This window comes from Lontra canadensis, unplaced genomic scaffold (genome assembly GCF_010015895.1).
Source record: "Lontra canadensis isolate GAN:19392208 unplaced genomic scaffold, GSC_riverotter_1.0 scaffold286, whole genome shotgun sequence".
NCBI lineage: Eukaryota > Metazoa > Chordata > Mammalia > Carnivora > Mustelidae > Lontra > Lontra canadensis.
Genome location: NW_022631280.1, coordinates 111,003 through 130,427, shown reverse-complemented (window position 1 = coordinate 130,427; position 19,425 = coordinate 111,003).

Sequence of the window (19,425 nt, the reverse complement as noted above, 5' to 3'; positions counted from 1 at the left end):
ATCCACCTTCTTTAAATTTCCAAGTCTACTGCCCCCTTAATCTCAGTTTATGACTATATTCTTACTTTTTTTTTAATTTTTCAAAATTTACATTCAATTAATTAAAATATAATATATTATTTGTTTCAGGGATACAGACCTATGATTCATCAGTCTTATATTATGCCCAGTACTCATTACAACACACACCCAGTTATTCTATCCCTCAATCCCATTCCCCTCCAGTTACCCTCAGTTTGTTTTCTATGATAAGGAGACTCAGGTTTTGTCACCCTCTGGTTTCATCTTGTTACATTTTTTTCCCTCTCTTCCTCTATGATCCTCTGCCTTGTTTCTTAAGTTCCACATATCAGTAACATGATAATGGTAATTGTCTTTTTCTAATTGACTTATTTCGCTTACCATAATACCCTCAAGTTTCATCCACATTGCTGAAATGGCAAGATTTCAGTTTTTTGATGGCTGCATAGTATTTCATTGTGTATATATACCAATCTCTTTATCCATTCATCTACTGATGGACATTTAGGCTCTTTCCACAGTTTGGCTATTATGGACATTGCTGCTATAAACATTGGGGGTGCATGAACTCCTTTGGATCACTGCATTTGCATCTTTAGGGTAAATACCCAGTAGTGCAATTGCTGGGTCATAGGGTAACTCTATTTTCAACTTTTTGAGGAACCTCCATACTCTTTTCCAGAGTGGCTATACCAGCTTACATTCCCACCAACAGTGTAGGAGCGTTTCCCTTTCTCTTCATCCTCACCAAAATCTGTCATTTCCTGACTTGTTAATTTTAGCCATTCCAACTGGTGTGAGGTAGTATCTCACTGTGGTTTTGATTTGTATTTCCCTGCAGAGTGATGTTGAGCACTTTTCATGTGTCTGTTGGCCATTTGGATGTCTTATTTGGAGAAATGTCTGTTCATGTCTTCTGCCAATTTCTTGATTGGATTTGTTCTTTGGGTGTTGAGTTTGATAAGTTCTTTATAGATTTAGGATACTAGCCCTTTAACTGATATGTCATTTGCAAATATCTTCTCCCATTCTTTCAGTTGTCTTTTGATTTTGTTGACTGTTTCTTCGGCTGTGCAAAAGCTTTTGATCTTGATGAAGTCCCAATAGCTCATTTTTGTCTTTGTTTCATTTTCCTTGGACACATGTCTAGCAAGAAGTTGCTGCAGACAAGATTGGAGAGGATGCTACCTGTGTTCTCTTCTAGGATTTTGATGGATTCCTGTCTCACATTAGGTCTTTTGTATGTCTTGAGTCTATATTTGTGTATGGTGTAAGGAAATGATCCAGTTTCATTCTTCTGCATGTGGCTGTCAAATCTTTTCTACACCATTTGTTGAAGAGTATCATGTCAGCTGCAAAGAGAGAGAGTTTGACTTCTTCTTTGCCATTTCAGATGCCTTTTATTTCTTTTTGTTGTCTGATTTCAGCCCAGGAATAAATCTCACTTGGTTGTGGTGAATAATCCTCTTGATGAACTCTTGGATCCTATTGGCTCATATTTTGGTAAGAATTTTTGCATCCATGTTCATCAGGGATATTGGTTTACAATTCTCCTTTTTGGTGGGGTCTTTGTCTGGTTTGGGGATCAAGGTAATGCTGGCTTCATAAAAAGAGTTTGGAAGTTTTCCTTCCATTTTGATTTTTTGAGACATCTTAAAGAAAATGTACTAATTCTTTAAATGTTTGGTAGAATTTCCCTGGGAAGCCACATGGCCCTGAGCTCTTGTTTCTGGGAGATTTTTGATTACTGCTTCAATTGTCTTGTTGCAAATGTGTTTGTTCAAGTTTTCTATCTTTCTGGTTCAGTTTCTATAGTTTATACACATCTCTAGGAATGCATCCATTTTTTCCACATTGTCAAATTTGTTGGCTTATAGTTGCTCACATGTTTCTAGAATTGTTTGTGTTTCTTTAGAGTTTGTTGTGATATCTCTGCTTTCATTCATAATTTTATTTAATTCATGATTATGATTTATTTATTTCTCTTTTCTTTTTGATAAGTCTGGACAGGGGTTTATCAATCTTATTAATTCTTTCAAAGAACCAGCTCCTAGTTTCATTGATCTGTTCTACTGTTCTTTTGGTTTCTATTTCATTGATTTCTGCTCTAATCTTTATTTCTCTTCTTCTGCTGGATTTAGGCTTTTTTTGCTGTTCTTTCTCCAGCTCCTATAGGTGTAGGGTTAAGTTGTGTATTTGAGACCTTTCTTGTTTCTTGAGAAAGACTTGTATCACTATATACTTTTCTCTCAGGACTACTTAGAGTTGTTAGATCTTCTTGTTGGAAAGACTCTTCAAGTAGGATATAGTATCCTTCCTCATTTCTTATTTCAGTCTTTGGTTTAAAATCTAATTTGTCTGATATAAGGGTTTGCTATCCCAGCTTCCTTTTGATGTCCATTAACATGATAAATTTTTTTCCAGCCCCCCTCACTTTAAATCTGAAGGTGTCTTTGGTTCTAAAATGTGTCTCTTGCTGACGGCATATTAATGGGTCTTGCTTTTATCCAATCTGATACCCTGTGTCTTTTGATTGGGCCATTTAGCCCATTTACACTCAGAATAACTATTGCAATATATGACTTTAGTACCATGGTATTGCCTGTAAGGTGATTGTTACTGTGTATTGTCTCCGTTCTTTTCTGGTCTATGTTAATTTTGGACTCTTTTTGTGTAGAGGACCCCTTTCAGTATTTCTTATAGGACTGGTTTGGCAATCATAAATTATTTTTCTGTTTCTGTTTGTTCTGGAACCTATTTTGAATGACATCTTAGCTGGATATTCTTGGCTGCATGTTTTTCTCATTTAGCACCCTGAATATATCTTGTCAGTCTTTTCTGGCCAGCCAGATCTCTGTGGACACATCTGCTGCCAATCTAATGTTTCTACACTTGTAGGTTACTGCTCTCTTGTCCTGAAGTGTTTTCAGGGTTTTCTCTTTGTCTCTGAGATTATTAAGTTTCACTATTATATGTCAGGGTGTTGACCCATTTTTATTGATTTTGAGGGGGGTTCCCTGTGCCTCCTGCATCTTGATGCTTGTTTCCTCCCCAAGATCAGGGAGGTCCTCTGCTATAATTTGCTCCAATATACCTTCTGCTCCTCTCTCTATTTCCTCTTCTTTTGGGATACCAATTATTCTAATACTGTTTCACTTTATGGTGTCACTTATCTCTTGAATTCTTCCCTCATGATCCAGTAGTTGTTTCTCTCTTTTACTCAGCTTCTTTATTCTCTACTGTTTGGTCTTCTATATCACTATTTCTTCATTTATCCTAGCAGTTAGAGCCTCCATTTTTTTATTGCATCTCATTAATAGCCTTTTTGAGTTCAATTTGGTTAGATTTTAGTTCTTTTTATTTTTTTTTCTCCAGAAAGGTATTTTCTAGTGTTTTCTATGCTTTTTTCAAGCCCAGCTAGTATCTTTATAATTGTTATTCTGAACTCTGGTTCCAATATCTTACTAATGTCCATATTCATTAGGCCCTGGCAGTCAGTACTGCCTCTTGTTCTCTTTTTATGAGGTGAGTTTTTCTGTTTTGTCATTATGTCCAGAGAAGAATAGATGAACAAGAGAACAAAATACTAAAAGTACAACAACCCCAGAGAAATATACACTAAACAAATCAGAAAAGATCCAAAACCAGGGGAAAAATATGTATAATCAGACAAGTGAGCAGAATAGAGCAATATGCTGGATTCTGTTTGTATTTTGGTCTGTTTTTTAGAAAGATGGATTCCAAAATTGTAAAGAAGGAAAAACTTGTATATGTACAGAAATAAAGTTAAATACAATGAAAGGATAGAATGTGATTAAAAAATGGAAATTAAAAAACAAGATAGCACAAAGGAAGAGGAGGAAAATAACAAAATAAGAAAAAAAAGGAAGAGATTTAAACAGATAGATGAATATAACAGAACAATACTCTACCTCCTGAGTGTACCTTGGTCAGTTTGTTAGAAGAAACTACATCTTGAAATTGTAAGGAAAAAAAAAAATCCTTACATAAAACAAATAAAATTAAATACATTGAGAGGGTAAAACGTAACTATAAAGAGGAAAGTTTAAAAAGACTCTAACAAATGAAAAAAATAATAATAAGAAGAAAAACAAGCAAACAAAAAGATTATGATCTGGCAGGTGAATAGAACAGAGTCATACACTAGATTTTGGTTGTTTTCTGGTCTGTTAGATGAAACTGGATCCCAAAATTTGAAAGACAGACAGAAAGAAAGCAATATATATACATATATATGTACACACAAACACACACACACACACACACACACACACATATATATATATCTTTTATCTTTAAGATATCTTTATATCTATATTTATTTCTATATATGTAAATTAAGATATATTAAGGTTAACTACAATAAAGGGATAGAATGTGATTGTAAAAATGAAAATTAAAAAAGATTTTTAAAAAGGAGGAAAAAATTTTAAGAAAAATAAAGAAAATTTGAAAATTAAAGGTGGAAGACTAATGAATCATGGGGAAAAAGTCATAAGTTCTATGTGCTATATTTCCCTAGCACTGGAGTTTTGCAGTTCTCAATCGGTAAACTTGGTCTTGGCTGGATGTTTTTGCTGATCCTCTGAGGGAGAGGCCTGTTGCATTGATTCTCAAATGTCCTTGCCAAAGTTGGGATTGCACCACCTTTGCCAGAGGGCCCAACTAAGTAATCTCCAAGTGGCTTTTGTTTCCTGAAGGCATTTTGCTCAGCTTTAGAGGTTGAGAAAGAAAATGGTGGCCTCCCATTTTCCAGGCCCTAAGCTAAAAGCTCAGGGCCTCACCTCAGCAAGCCTTCAGAGAAAAGCAGTCAGTCAGTCCTGTCTCCCTGGTCTCAGGCCATAGTCCATGCTCACACAGCCTTGTGACTGAGCATTTCTATCTCAGACATTTCAAGTCTCCAAACCCTGCAGACTCCTGTGGCATGCTTCCCTTCTACTCCTCCTGGGGGGCGGGGGGGACGGGGCATATCACCCATTCTGCTGCTTGCTGGGCCCCTGCTCAGAAACAGTCATCTGACTGTGCCACAGTTCAAGGGTTATGGTAACCCTCAGCTGAGAGCCCACTCCTGGACTCAGTGATTGCAGCCGGCTTCCCTGCTCTGATACCTAGGAGCTCTGCCACACTCAGGCACTCTAATCTTTGTGTGATGTGAGGATCCTAAGAGCACACTGTCCCAGCAAAGTTTCCACCTGCTCACCCTCCACTGGCATTTACTCACCTGACCAATGTCTTTCACTGGAGCAGACTTTTAAAAGTTCCAGGTTTGTGCTCCACTGCTCTATCACTTGTCAGTAGCTGGCTGATGGAGGCTCTCTCCCCCACGGTCTGTCTTCCCATATATTGCCTCATACTACCTTCTCCACACCCCCTACCTTGCAGAAAATGGTCACTTTTCTATTTGTAGAGTTGCAGTTATTCTTTTCTTAGATCTTTGGTTGAGTTTGCAGGTGTTCAAAATGGTTTGATAGCTATGTAGCTGAAGTCCCGGGACCAGATGAAATTAAGGTCTCTTACTCCTCTATCATCTTGGACTGCTTTATTGTTTCTTTTTCATTTCTAATTTTATTTGGGTCATTTCTCTTTTATTATTCATAGGTTTGGTTAAAGGTTTATCAATTTTGTGCATCTTTTGAAGAACCAGCTCTTACTTTCATTGATTTTTTTTTTTTTTGACAGAAAGAGATCACAAGTAGTCAGAGAGGCAGGCAGAGAGAGAGAGGAGGAAGCAGGGCTCCCTGATGAGCAGAGAGCCCAATGTGGGGCTCAATCCCAGGACCCTGGGATCATGACCTGAGCCGAAGGCAGAGGCTTTAACTGACAGAGCCACCCAGGTGCCCCTCATTGATCTTTTCTATATTTTCTTTTTTTCTTCTTCAATTTTTAGTCTTCATGTCATTTATTTTTGCTCTGATTTTATTATTTCCTTCCTTCTGCTCACCTTGGCTTTTGTTAGTCTTGTTCCTTAAGATATTAGTTTAGATTTTTTTTTTTTTTCTTGTTTCCTGAAGTAGTTCTATAGTGCTATAAACATTCCCTCAGAATTGCTTTTGCAACATACCAAAGATTTTGGACAATTGTATTTCCATTTTTATTTGTCTCCATTTTTTTTTTTAATTTCTTCTTTGATTTTGTTGTTGATCTTTTGGTTGTTTAGTAGCATGTTGTTTAACCTCCACATGTGTTTTTTCTAGTTTTTTTTTTTTTTTTCTTGTGATCTATTTCATATTTCATACTGTTGTGGTCAGAAGTGTATGACATGATTTGAACCTTCTTAAATTCATTGAGACTTCTTTTGTCACCTAACATTTGATCTATCCATAGAATGTTTCATGTTCACTTACAAAGAATATTATGTTGGTTTTGGATGTCTTTTCTACCTTTCTCTCTCTTCTCCTTCTGAGACTACTATAAAGTGAATGTTTGTTCACTTCATGTCATCTAAGACATCCCTTAATCTACCCTTGGTTTTTAAATTTTTTTTTTCTTTTACTGTCCAGGTTGGGTGCATTACCCTGTCTTCCAGATCACTGACCTGTACTTCTGCATCCACTAATATTCTATTGATTCCCTCTGGTGTGTTTTTCATATTAGTTATTGTATTCTTCAGCTCTTTTTCATATTTTCTTTGTTGTTGTTGTTGTTAAAGTTCTGAGTTCTTTTGTTCTTCTCTCCGGCCTGGTGAGCATGAGCTTTACTTTAAACTCTTTTTTCAGGCACATTGATAATATCCATTTCATTAGTTCTTTTTCTGAGGTTTTGTCTTGTTCTTTCATTTGGAGCATATTCCTCTGTCTTCCCATTTTGCTTAACTTTCTGTTTCGTTCTATGAATTAAATAGAATAATTATTTCTCCTAAACTTGAGGATATAGTCTTGTGTATAGTCATCTCCTGTGTGAACTCTGTGTGCCTAGTGATTTTTGCTGACTGGATGGAGTTGTGGCTGGCAAGGGCTGGGGGTTCATAATGGGGCTGCCTTGGTAGGATGGCTGAAGCTGAAGTGCACATGGTCTGGGGCAGTCCTGAGGCTCTCTGTACAGATGGTGAACTTTCAGAAAAGTTGAAATGAAGTGTGTGCATGACAGGAGGTCCCAGAGCTCTCCACACAGTGATTGTCCTAGCAGAACAGCTGAAGCTGAAGTGGATTAAGATGGGGGAACTCAGATCTTTTCATTCACAAGGTGCCCTAGCAGGGTAGCTGAAGGTGAAGTGAGTACAAGCTAAGGGATCCCATGGCTCTATGCACTGAAGTCTTCTTGGCAGTATAGACGAAATGAAGTAAGTATAAGCTACGATGTTCCAGGGCTCTCCCCACAGAGAGTGCCCTGGTGGGACAGCTGGAATTGAAGCAGGTGTGTGTTGGGAGGTCTATGGTTCTCCATGCAGGGGCATCATGGCAGGACAGTATTTCAAATGTCTAATCTTGTACCAAGAATGAATCTGTATTAATGGGTAAGTCCATTAGGAATTAAAATATGAATTAAAATATGGGATTCTTATTAAAATGTTGGTAATTTAACCTGATACATGTAAAATTTTAAGTGCTCCTTCACCAGTCTAGACCATAAAAATAGACTAAATAAATCTCAGCCATCAAAGTTGATTTTAAAAATCAAACACAATGGTCCAAAATTTTTGATCCAATTTTTTTGGCAGCAAAAGTGATTCCAAGAAGGACGTTTATAGCAATACAGCCCACCTTAAGTAGAAAGAAAAATCTCAAATATATAGCCTAAACTTACACTTAAAGGAGCTAGAAAAAGAACAGATAAATTCCAAACCCAGGAAAAAGAAGTAAATTATAATGATCAGAGCAGAAATAAATTAAATGAAAACTGAAAAAAAAAATTGAACAGATCAAAGAAACTAGGAATTGGCTCTTTGAAGAAAAAAATCAACAATATTGATAAATCTCTAATCAGACTCATAAAAAAGAGGGGGGTGGGGCGAGAGAGGACCTAAATAAATAAAATAGCTCATGAAAGAGGAGAAATAATACCACCACCACAGAAATACTAACAATTATAACACAATATTATGAATACCTATATGCCAATAAATTGACAACTTAGAAGTGGGTAAATTCATGGAAATATATAACCTACCAAAATTAAAACAGGAAAAAAAAGTAGAAAATTTGAATAGGCCAATTACCAGAAATAAAATGGATTCAGTAATCAGAGAACAAGACCAGAGTGCTTCACAGGCAAATTCTACCAAAAGTTTTAAAAAGTTAATTAAAAATAAAATAATAATAAAATAATAAATAAATAAATAAATAAATAAATAAAAAATAAATATATATAAATATACATATATAATAAAATAAAATAAAATAAAAAATAATAAAAAATAAGAAGTTGAAAAGTTAATAGTTATTCTCAAACTATTTCAAAAAAACAGAAAATGAAGAAAAACTTCATTCTCTGAGGTGAGTATCACCTTGATATCAAAAACAGATAAAGATACAACAACAAAAAAGAGTACTACAGGCCAATATCTCTGATGACTATAAATGCAAAAATTATCAACAAAACATTCATCTACCAACATATTAAAAAAAAATCATACAACACAATCAACTGGGATTTATTCCCAGTATATAAGGGTGGTTCAAAATTCACAAAGCCATCAATGTGATATGCCACAACAATAAATGAAAGGATAAAAACCATATGCCATATGATCATTTCAATAGATGTGTGAAAAATATATTTTTTAAAAATTAACATATAATGTATTATTAACCCCAGGGGTACAGGTCTGTGAATAGTCAGGCATACATACTTCATAACTCTCACCATAGCACACACCCTCCCCAATGTCTATAACCCAATCACCCTTTCCCTACGCCCCATCCCTGGCAACCCTCAGTTTGTTTTGTGAGATTAAGAGTCCCTTATAGTTTGTCTCCCTCCTGATCCCATCTTGTTTCATTTTTTCCTTCCCTACCCCCAAACTCCTCACTCTGCCTCTCAACTTCCTCATATCAGGGAGATCATATGATAATCGTCTTTCTCTGGTTGACTTATTTGGCTCACCATAATTAATACCTTCTAATTCCATCCACATCATTGCAAATGGCAAGCTTTCATGTGTTTTGATGTCTCCATTGTATTCCACTGTATATATATACACCACATCTTCTTTATCCATTCATTTGTGGATGGACATCTAGGTTCTTTCCATAGTTTGTCTGTTGTGGACATTGCTGCTATAAACATTTGGGTGCACCTGACCCTTCAGATCACTACATTTGTATCTTCAGGGTAAATACCCAGTAGTGGCAATTGCTGGGTCATAGGGTAGCTCTGTTATCAACTTTTTGAGGAACCTCCATGCTGTTTTCCAGAGTGGTTGCACCCGCTTTCATTCCCACCAACAGTGTAGGAGGGTTTCCCTTTCTCTGCATCCATGCCAGCATCTGTCATTTCTTGACTTGTTCATTTTACCTATTCTGACTGGCATGAGGTGGTATCTCGTTGTGGTTTTGATTTGTATTTCCCTGATGCCGAGTGATTTGGAGCACTTTTTCATGTGTCTGTTGGCCATCTGGATGTCTCCTTTGCAAAAATGTCTGTTCCTGTCCTCTTCCCAATTCTTGATTGGATTATATGTTCTTTGGGTGTTGAATTTGATAAGTTCTTTATAGATTTGGATACTAGCCATTTATCTGGTATGTCATTCACAAATATCTTCCCCCCATTATGTCAGTTGTCTTTTGGTTTTGTGGTCTGTTTCTTTTGCTGTGCAAAAGCTTTTCATCTTGATGAAGTTCCAATAGTTCATTTTTGCCCTTGCTTCCCTTGTCTTTGGTGATGTTTCTAGGAAGAAGTTACTGAGGCTGAGGTCGAAGAGGTTGCTGCCTGTGCTTTCCTCAAGGATTTTGATGGATTCCTGTCTCACATTGAGGTCTTCCATCCATTTTGAGTCTATTTTTGTGTGTGGTATAAGGAAATGGTCTGTTTCATTTTTCTGCATGTGAATGTCCAATTTTTCCCAACACCGTTTGTTGAAGAGACCATCTTTTTCCATTGGACATTCTTTCCTGCTTTGTCAAAGATTAGTTGACCATAGAGTTGAGGGTCTATTTCTGGGCTCTCTAGTCTGTTCCATTGATCTGTATGTCTGTTTTTATGTAGGTACCATACTGTCTTGATGATGACAGCTTTGTAATAGAGCTTAATGTCTGGAATTGTGATGCCACCAACTTTGGCTTTCTTTTCCAACATTCCTCTGGTGATTTGAGGTCTTTTCTGTTTTCTTATAAATTTTAGGATTATTTATGTTCCATTTCTTTGAAAAAAATAGATGGGATTGTGATAACGATTGCATTAAACATGTAGATTGCTTTAGGTAGCATGGACATTTTCACAATATTTTTTCTACCAACCCATGAGCATGAAACATTTTTCCATTTCTTTATGTCTTCCTCAATTCCTTGATAAGTGTTCTATAGTTTTCTGAGTACAGATCCTTTGCCCCTTTGTTTAGTTTTATTCCTAGGTATCTTATGATTTTGGGTGCAATTGTAAATGGAATTGACTCCTTAATTTCTTGTTCTTCTGTCTTGTTGTTAGTGTATAGAAATGCCACTAATTTCTATGCATTATTTTATATCTTGACACTACTGAATTCCAGTACAAGTTCTAGCAGATTTGGAGTAGAGTCTTTTGGGTTTTCCACATAAAGTATCATATCATCTGCAACGAGTGATAGTTTGACTTCTTCTTTGCCAATTTGGATGCCTTTAATTTCTTTTTGTTGTCTGATTGCTGAGACTAGGAGTTCTTCTACTATGTTGAATATCAGTGGTGATAATGCACATCCCTGCTGTGTTCTAACCACAATGGAAAAGCTCTCAGGTTTTCTCCGTTGAGAATGATATTCACAGTGGGTTTTTCATAGATGGCTTTGATGATATTGAGGTATGTACCCTCTATCCCTACACACTGAAGAGTTTTATCAAGAAAAGATGCTAGTGGTACCTGGGTGGCTCCGTGTGTTAAGCCTCTGCCTTTGGCTCAGGTCATGGTCTCAGGCTCCTGGGATCAAGGAGCTTTCTGCTCAGCCTCTCTGCCTCTCTCTGTGAACTTGTGATCTCTCTGTGTCAAATAAATAAATAAAATCTTTTTTTTTTTTAAAGAATGCTGTACTTTGTCAAATGTTTTTTAAGCATCTATTGAGAGTACCATATGGTTCTTGTTCTTTCTTTTATTAATGTATTGTATCACATTGAATGATTTGTGGATGTTGAACCAACCTTGTGATTTGAATAAATCCCACTTGGTCGTGGTGAATAATCCTTTTCAGGTGCTGTTGAATCCTATTCGCTAGTATTTTTGTGAGAATTTTTGTGAGAATTTTTGTGAGAATTTTTGCATCTGTGTTCGTCAAGGATATTGGTCTGTAATTCTCTTTTTTGATGGGATCTTTGTCTGGTTTTGGGATCAAGATAATGCTGGCTTCATAAAGTGAGTTTGGAAATTTTCCTTCTATTTCTATTTTTTGGAATAGTGTCAGGAGAATAGGTATTAATTCTTCATTAAATGTTTGGTAGAATTCCCCCGGGAAGCTGTCTGGCCTAGGCCCTTCTTTTTTGGGAGATCTTTGATGACTGCTTATATCTCCTTACTGGTTAGGGTTCTGTTCAGGTTTTCTATTTCTTCCTAGTTCAGTTTTGGTAGTTTATACATCTCTCAGAATGCATCCATTTCTTCCAGATTGACAAATTTGCTGGTGTATAATTTCTCATATGTTCTTATAATTTTGTGGATTTCTTTGGTGTTGGTTGTGACCTCTCCTCCTTCACTCATGATTTTATTTATTTGGATCCTTTCTCTTTTCTTTTTGATAAATCTGGCCAGAGAATTATCTTATTAATTCCTTCAAAGAACCAGCTCCTATTTTTGTTTTTGTTTTTCTTGTTGTTGTTCTACTATGTTTTTTTTTTTGTTTGTTTGTTTGTTTGGTTGGTTGGTTTCTATTTCATTGATTTCTGCTCTGTTCTTTATGATTTCTCTTCTCCTGCTGGATTTTGGCTTTCATTGCTGCTCTTTCTCCAGCTTCTTTAGGTGTAAAGCTAGGTTGTGTATTTAAGACTTTTCTTGTTTCTTGAGAAAGTCTTGTATCACTATATACTTTCCTCTCAGACTTCCTTTGTGTGTCCCACAGATTTTGAACTGTTGTGTTTTCACTATCATTTGTTTCCATGAATTTTTTTCAATTCTTCTTTATTTTCTTGGTTGACCCATTCATTCTTTAGTAGGATGTGCTTTAGCCTCCATCTATTTGGGTGCTTTTCAACTTTCCTCTTGTGATTGAGTTCTAGCTTGAAATCATTGTGGTCTGAAAATATGCAGGGAATGATCCCAATCTTTGGTACGGGTTGAGATCTGATTTGTGACCCAGGATATGATCTATTCTGGAGAATGTTCCATGTGCACTAGAGAAGAATGTGTATTCTGTTGCTTTTGGATGGAATGTTCTGAATATATTTGTGATGTCTATCTGGTCCAGTGCATCACTTAAGGCCTTTATTTCCTTGTTGATCTTTTGCTTGGATGATCTGTCCATTTCAGGAAGGGGGGTGTTAAAATCCCCTACTATTATATCATTATTGTCATTGTGTTTCTTTGATTTTTTACTAATTGGTTTATATAGTTGGCTGCTCCCATGTTAGGGGCAGAGATATTGAAAATTGTTAGATCTTCTTGTTGGACAGACCCTTTGAGTATGATATAGTGTCCTTCCTCGTCTCTTATTATAGTCTTTGGCTTAAAATCTAATTTATCTGTAATAAGGATCAGCACTCCAGCTTTATTTTGATGTCCATTAGCATGGTAAGCTGTTTTCCACCCCCTCACTTTAAATCTGGAAGTATCTTTGGGTCTAAAATGAGTTTCTAGTAGGCAGCATATTGATGGGTCTTGTTTTTTTACCCATTCTGATACCCTGTGTCATATGATTGCAGAATTTTGCCCATTCACATTCACAGCAACTATTGAAAGATATGAATTTAGTCCCGTTGTATTGCTTGTAAGGTGACTGTTACTGTATATTGTCTTTGTTCCTTTCTGGTCTGTGTTACTTTAAGGTTCTCTTTTTGCTTAGAGGACCCCTTTCAAAATTTCCCGGAGAGCTGCTTTGGTGTTTACCGATTTTTTTAGTTTTTGTTTGTCCTGGAAGCTTTTTATCTCTCCTTCTATTTTCAATGATAGCCTAGCTGGATATAGTATTCCTGGCTGCATGGTTTTCTCGTTTAGTACGCTGAATATATCATGCCAGTTCTTTCTGACCTGCCAGGTCTCTGTGGATAAGTCTCCTGACAGTCTAATATTTTTACCATTGTAGGTTATAGACTTCTTTTCCTGGGCTCCTTTCAGGATTTTCTCTTTGTCACTAAGACTTGTAAATTTTACTATTAGATGATGGGGTGTGGACCTATTTTTATTGATTTTTGAGGGGTGCTCTCTGTGCTTCCTGGATTTTGATGCTTATGCCCTTTGCCATATTAGGGAAATTCTCTACAATAATTTGCTCCAATACACCTTCTGCCCCCATCTCTCTTCCTTCTTCTGGAAACCCAATTATTCTAATACTGTTTTGTCTTATGGTATCACTTATCTCTCGAATTCTCCCCTTGTGGTCCAGTAGTTGTTTTTCTCTATTTTGCTCAGCTTCTTTATTCTCCATCATTTGGTCTTCTATGTCACTAATTCTCCCTTCTGCCTCATTTATCTTAGCAGTAAGATCCTCCATTTTTTATTGCACCTCATTAATAGCTTTTTTGATTTCAGTTTGGTTAGATTATAGTTCTTTTATTTCTCCAGAAAGAGCTTTTATTTCTCCAGACAGGGTTTCTCTAATAGCTTCCATGCCTTTTTCAAGCCCAGCTAGCACCTTGAGAATTCTCATTCTGAACTTTAGATCTGACATATTACTAATGTTCATATTGATTAGGTCCCTAGCCTTTGGTAATGCCTCTTGTTCTTTTTTTTTGTGGTGAGTTTTTCTGCCTTGTCATTTTATCCAGATAAGAATATATGATCAAGAAAATAAAATACTAAAAGGGTAGCAATGTCCCCAGAAAAATGTATGCTAAGCACATCAGAAGAAACCCCAAATTGGGGGGAGAAGAGAGGGGGGAAAAAAGAAGTTTTTAAAAATTTCTTTTTTTAAATTAAAAAAATATATATATATGTATGTTTTTATGTACACACACACACACACACACATATCTATATATATTAGACTGATGAATAGAACAGATCCACCCACTTGATTTTGTGTATATTTTGACTCTCTTAGAAGAAATTACTTCCCAAATTTTTAAAGAAAGAAAAATTTATATATCTACAAAAATAAGAGTAAACATGATGAAGGGATGGAATATGACTGTAAAGATGAAATATTTTAAAAAAATTCTAGAAAAAGAATTGATAAGATCAGTTGGTTTGGAAAAAGAAAGAAAAAGAAAGTGGAGTGAATTTGCTCAGGCTAGAGACTAGAACAAGGCCCTGTGCTAGATTTAGGGTATACTTTGATCTTTTAGAAGAAATTGTATTCCAAAAATTTTTGGAAGAAAAAACCCCTATATGTATACAAAAAAATAAAGTTAGATACAATGAAAGATAAAATATTACTAAAATAATGAAAGTTTAAAAAGATTTTTTTAGAAAGGTATTGTTAAGATAAACTAGTTAAGAAACGTTAAAAGAGGAAAAGGAAAAGTTACAAAAATTAGAATAAGGAAAAAGTAAAATTAAAAAAAATAATTAACTTTGCAAAACTAAAGAATCATGGGGGGAAAGCCATGAATTCCATGCTTTACTTTCCCCTCCTCTGGAATTCTGCTGTTCTCCTTGATCAGTGAGCTTGGTCTTAGCTGGAAGTTCTTGCTGGTCTTTGGGGGTGGGGGCGCTGTTGTAGTGATTATCAAATGTCTTTGCCAGACGTGGAGTTGCGCCACCCTTGCCAGGGGCCAGGCTAAGTAATCTGCTCAGGTTCACTCTTGGTAACTTTTGTTACCTGAACACTTTCCCTTAGAGTTCTGGAGGATGGGAATGAAAATGGCGGCCTTCCAATCTCTGGCCCAGATGAACTGAGAGTTCGGGGTCCCACTCCTCAGTGCGCCCTTGGAGAAAAGTGCTCAATCTCTCCCATTTCCCTGGTCTCCGGCCGCACTCCGAACTCACCCAGCCTCTGACTGAGTATTTCTGTCTCTGGCACACAGTCCTGTTTGGAGTTTCCAAACCCAGCAGATTCTTGCTGTTCTGCTCTTCCAGCGGGTGAAGGTGGGTCTCCCTGGGTCTGCTACTTGTGGGGTCCCTCTTAAAGAGCAGTGGTCCAACTGTGCTGCAGATCACAATTTAAAGTAACCCCAAGCTGAGAGCTCATGCCTTGGGTCCGTCTTTGTAGCTGGCTTCCCTGCTCTGAGACCGGCAAGCTCTGCTACATTCAGACACCCCGATCCTTCTGTGACCCCATGGGACTTGAGACCGCACTGTCCCCATAAGGGCTCAACCCCCATTTAGCCTCTGGAGCTATGTGTCTCAGTGGAGCAGACTTTTAAAAGTTTGAATTTTGTGCCCTATTGCTCCACTGCTTGCCAGCAACCAGCCCCTTTTCCTATGCTCTATCTTCCCATTGCTTCGCATTCACTTCTCAGCACGTCCTAGCTTTCAGAAAGTTGTCGATTTTCTGTTTCTAGAATTGCTGCTCTTCTTTTCTTCAAACTTCTCTTGGGTTTGTAGGTGTTTGGAATTGTTTGATAACTATTTAGCTGACTAGGCCCTGATGTCATCTCAGTCTGCTACTCCTCTGCCATCTTGACTCCTTCCCAGAAAAGGCATTTCACAAAGTACATGTATTCATGATAAAAACCCTCTGCAAGGTGAGTTTAAATGGTACATATCTCAACATAATAAAGGCCATTTATGAAAAATCTATGGCCACCATCATACTCAATGGTGAAAAATTGCGAGCTTTTCCTCTAAGGTCTGGAACAAGAGAAGGATGTCCACCCCCATCACTTTTATTCAACATAGTACTGGAAGTCCTAATAACAGTAAATAGAAAATGTAAAGAAGTAAAAGGCATCCGAATTGGAAAAGAAAAAAAAAAAAGTAAAACTCTCACTATTTATGGATGACATGGTACTATACATAGAAAATCCACCAGTCAGAATGGCTAAAATTAATGTCAGGAAATGACAGATGTTGGTGAGGATGTGGAGAAAACTACACAGTTGGTGGGAATGCAAGTTGGAGCAGCTGATCTGGAAAACAGCATGGAAGTTCCTCAAAAAGTTGAAAATAGAGCTACCCTATGACCCAGCAATCACTCTATTGGGTATTTACCCTAAAGATACAAATGAAGGGGCACGTGCACCCGAATGTTTATAGCAGCAATGTCCACAATAGTCAGACTATGGAAAGAACCTAGAGTCCATCAACAGATGAATGGATAAAAAAAGTGATATATATATATATATATATATATATATATATATATATACACATACATACACACACAATGGAATACTATGGAGCCATCAAAAGAAATGAAATCTTGCCATTTGCAATGGTGTGGTTGGAGCTAAAGGGAATTATGCTGAGCAAAATAAATCAATCAGAGACAGACAATTATCATATGATCTCTCTGATATGAGAAATTTGAGAGGCAGGGCAGGGGTTGTGGGGGTAGGGAAGGAAAAAATGAAACAAGATGGGATTAGGAGGGAGATAAACCATTAGAGACTCTTAATCTCACAAAGCAAACAGGCTTGCTGGGGTGTGGGAGGGTAGGGATAGGGTGGTTGGGTTATGGACATTGGGGAGATTATGTGCTGTGAAGTGTGTAAACCTGGCGATTCACAGACCTGTACCCCTGGGGCAAATAATACATTATATGTTAATAAAAATAATTTTTATATGTTAATAAAAATAATTTTTTTAAAAATCCTAAAGACCATCATAAGTCCATCAACAGATGAATGGATAAAGAAGATGTGGTATATATACACAATGGAATACTATGCAGCCATCAAAAGAAATGAAATCTTGCCATTTGCGACGACGTGGATGGAACTAGAGGGTATCATGCTTAGCGAAATAAGTCAATCGGAGAAAGACAACTATCATATGATCTCCCTGATATGAGGGAGAGGAGATGCAACATGGGGGGTTAAGGGGGTAGGAGAAGAGTAAATGAAGCAAGATGGGATTGGGAGGGAGATAAACCATAAGTGACTCTTAATCTCACAAAACAAACTGAGGGTTGCTGGGGGGAGGGGGGTTGGGGCGGTGGGGTTATTATGGACATTGGGGAGGGTATGTGCTATGATGAGTGTGGTGAAGTGTGTAAACCTGGTGATTCACAGACCTGTACCCCTGGGGGGGAAAATATATATATATATGTTTATAAAAAATAAAATTTATTAAAAAAAAAACTACTAGAACTGATAAGTGAATTTGGTAATGTTAGAGAATGCAAAATCCATGTGCACAAATATCCTGCATTTTTTTACACTAGTAATGAAGCAACTAAAAGTGAAATTAAGAAAACTACTCCGTTTGCAATTGTACCCAAAACAATTAAATATCTAGGAATAAACTTAACCAAAGAGGTGAAAGACCTGTACTCTGAAAACTATCAAACACTGATGAAAGAAATTCAAGACAACCCAAAGAAATGGAAAAACATTCCATGCTCATGAATTGGAAGAACAAAGATTGTTAAAAGGTCTGTACTACCCAAAGCAATCTACAGATAAAATGCAATCTCTATCAAAATACTAATAGTATTCTTCACAAAACTAGAGCACACAATCCTAAAATCTCTATGGGAACTCAAAGGACCCTGAAAACCACCTTGAAAAAGAAAAACCAGGAGGTATTACAATTCCAGAATTCAAGTTATATTGCAAAGCAGTAGGGAGTAAAACAGCACAGTACTGGCATAAAAGTTGACACATAGATCAATGGAATAGAAGAGAAAATCCACAATTATATGGTCAATTAATCTTTGACACAGGATAAATGAAGATACAGTGGCCAAAAGATAGTCTTTTCAACAATAATGCTGGGAAGATTGGACAGTTATATCCAAAAGAATGAAACTGGACCATTCTCTTGCACCACACACAAAAATAAATGTAAATCTGAGACCCAAAACCATAAAAATCCTTGAGGAGGGCACAGGTGGTAATTTCTCTGATGTTGCCCATAGCAACATCTTTCTAGATATATCTCTTAAGGCAATGGAAACAGAAGTAAAAATAAACTATTGGGACTACATCAAAATAAAAAGTTTCTGCACAGCAAACAATCAACAAAACTAAAAGGCAATCCATGGAATGGGAGAAGATATTTGCAAATGGCACAGCCAATGAAGGGTAATATCCAAAATATATAAAGAACTGATACGATTCAACTCAAAACATAATCCCATTAAAAATTAAGCAGAAGGGGTGCCTGGGTGACTCAGTTGATTAAGTGACTGCCTTTGGCTCAGGTCATGATCCCAGGGTCCGGGGATTAAGCCCTGTATTGGGCTCCCTACTCAGCCGGAGGTCTTCTTCTCCCTCTCCCACTCCCCCTGCTTGTGTTCTCTCTCTCACTGTCTCTCTCTCTCTCTGTGTGTCAAATACATAAATAAATAAAATCTTTAAAAAAAAATGGGCAGAAGACATGAACAGATATTTCTTCAAGGAAGACACCCAGATGGCCAATAGACACATGAAAAGATTTTCAACTTCAGTCAGCATCAGGGAAATGCAAATCAAAACTACAATGAACATAAGCAATGAATTCCAGTACACTGAAAAGAAATTAAAAAAGTAAAAATAAAAATAAAAATAAATTAAAAAAACAGTGCCTGGAAAAAAAAAACTGCAATGAATTATATGTGTCAGAATGGCTAAAATTAAAAAAAAACACAAGAAATGATGAGTGTTCATGAAGATATGCAGAAAAACAATACTCATGCACTGTTGGTGGGAATACAAACTGGTGCAGCCACTGTGGAAAAGAGTAAGGAAATTCCTCAAAAAAGTAAAAATAGAACTACCCTATAATCTAGCAATTTTACCACTGTTTATTACCCCCCAAAATAAAAAAAATACTAATTCAAAGGAATTCATGCACCCCTGTGTTTATTGCAGCATTGTTTACAATAACCAAACTATGGAAACAGCTCAAACATTCACCCATGGATGGATGAATAAAGAAGCTGTGAGATTTTATATATATATACACACACACATACATACATACATGTGTACATATATATATATATGGATATCCATATATATATGGATATATATATGGATATCCATATATATATGCATATATATATATAATGCAGTATTATTCAGCCAT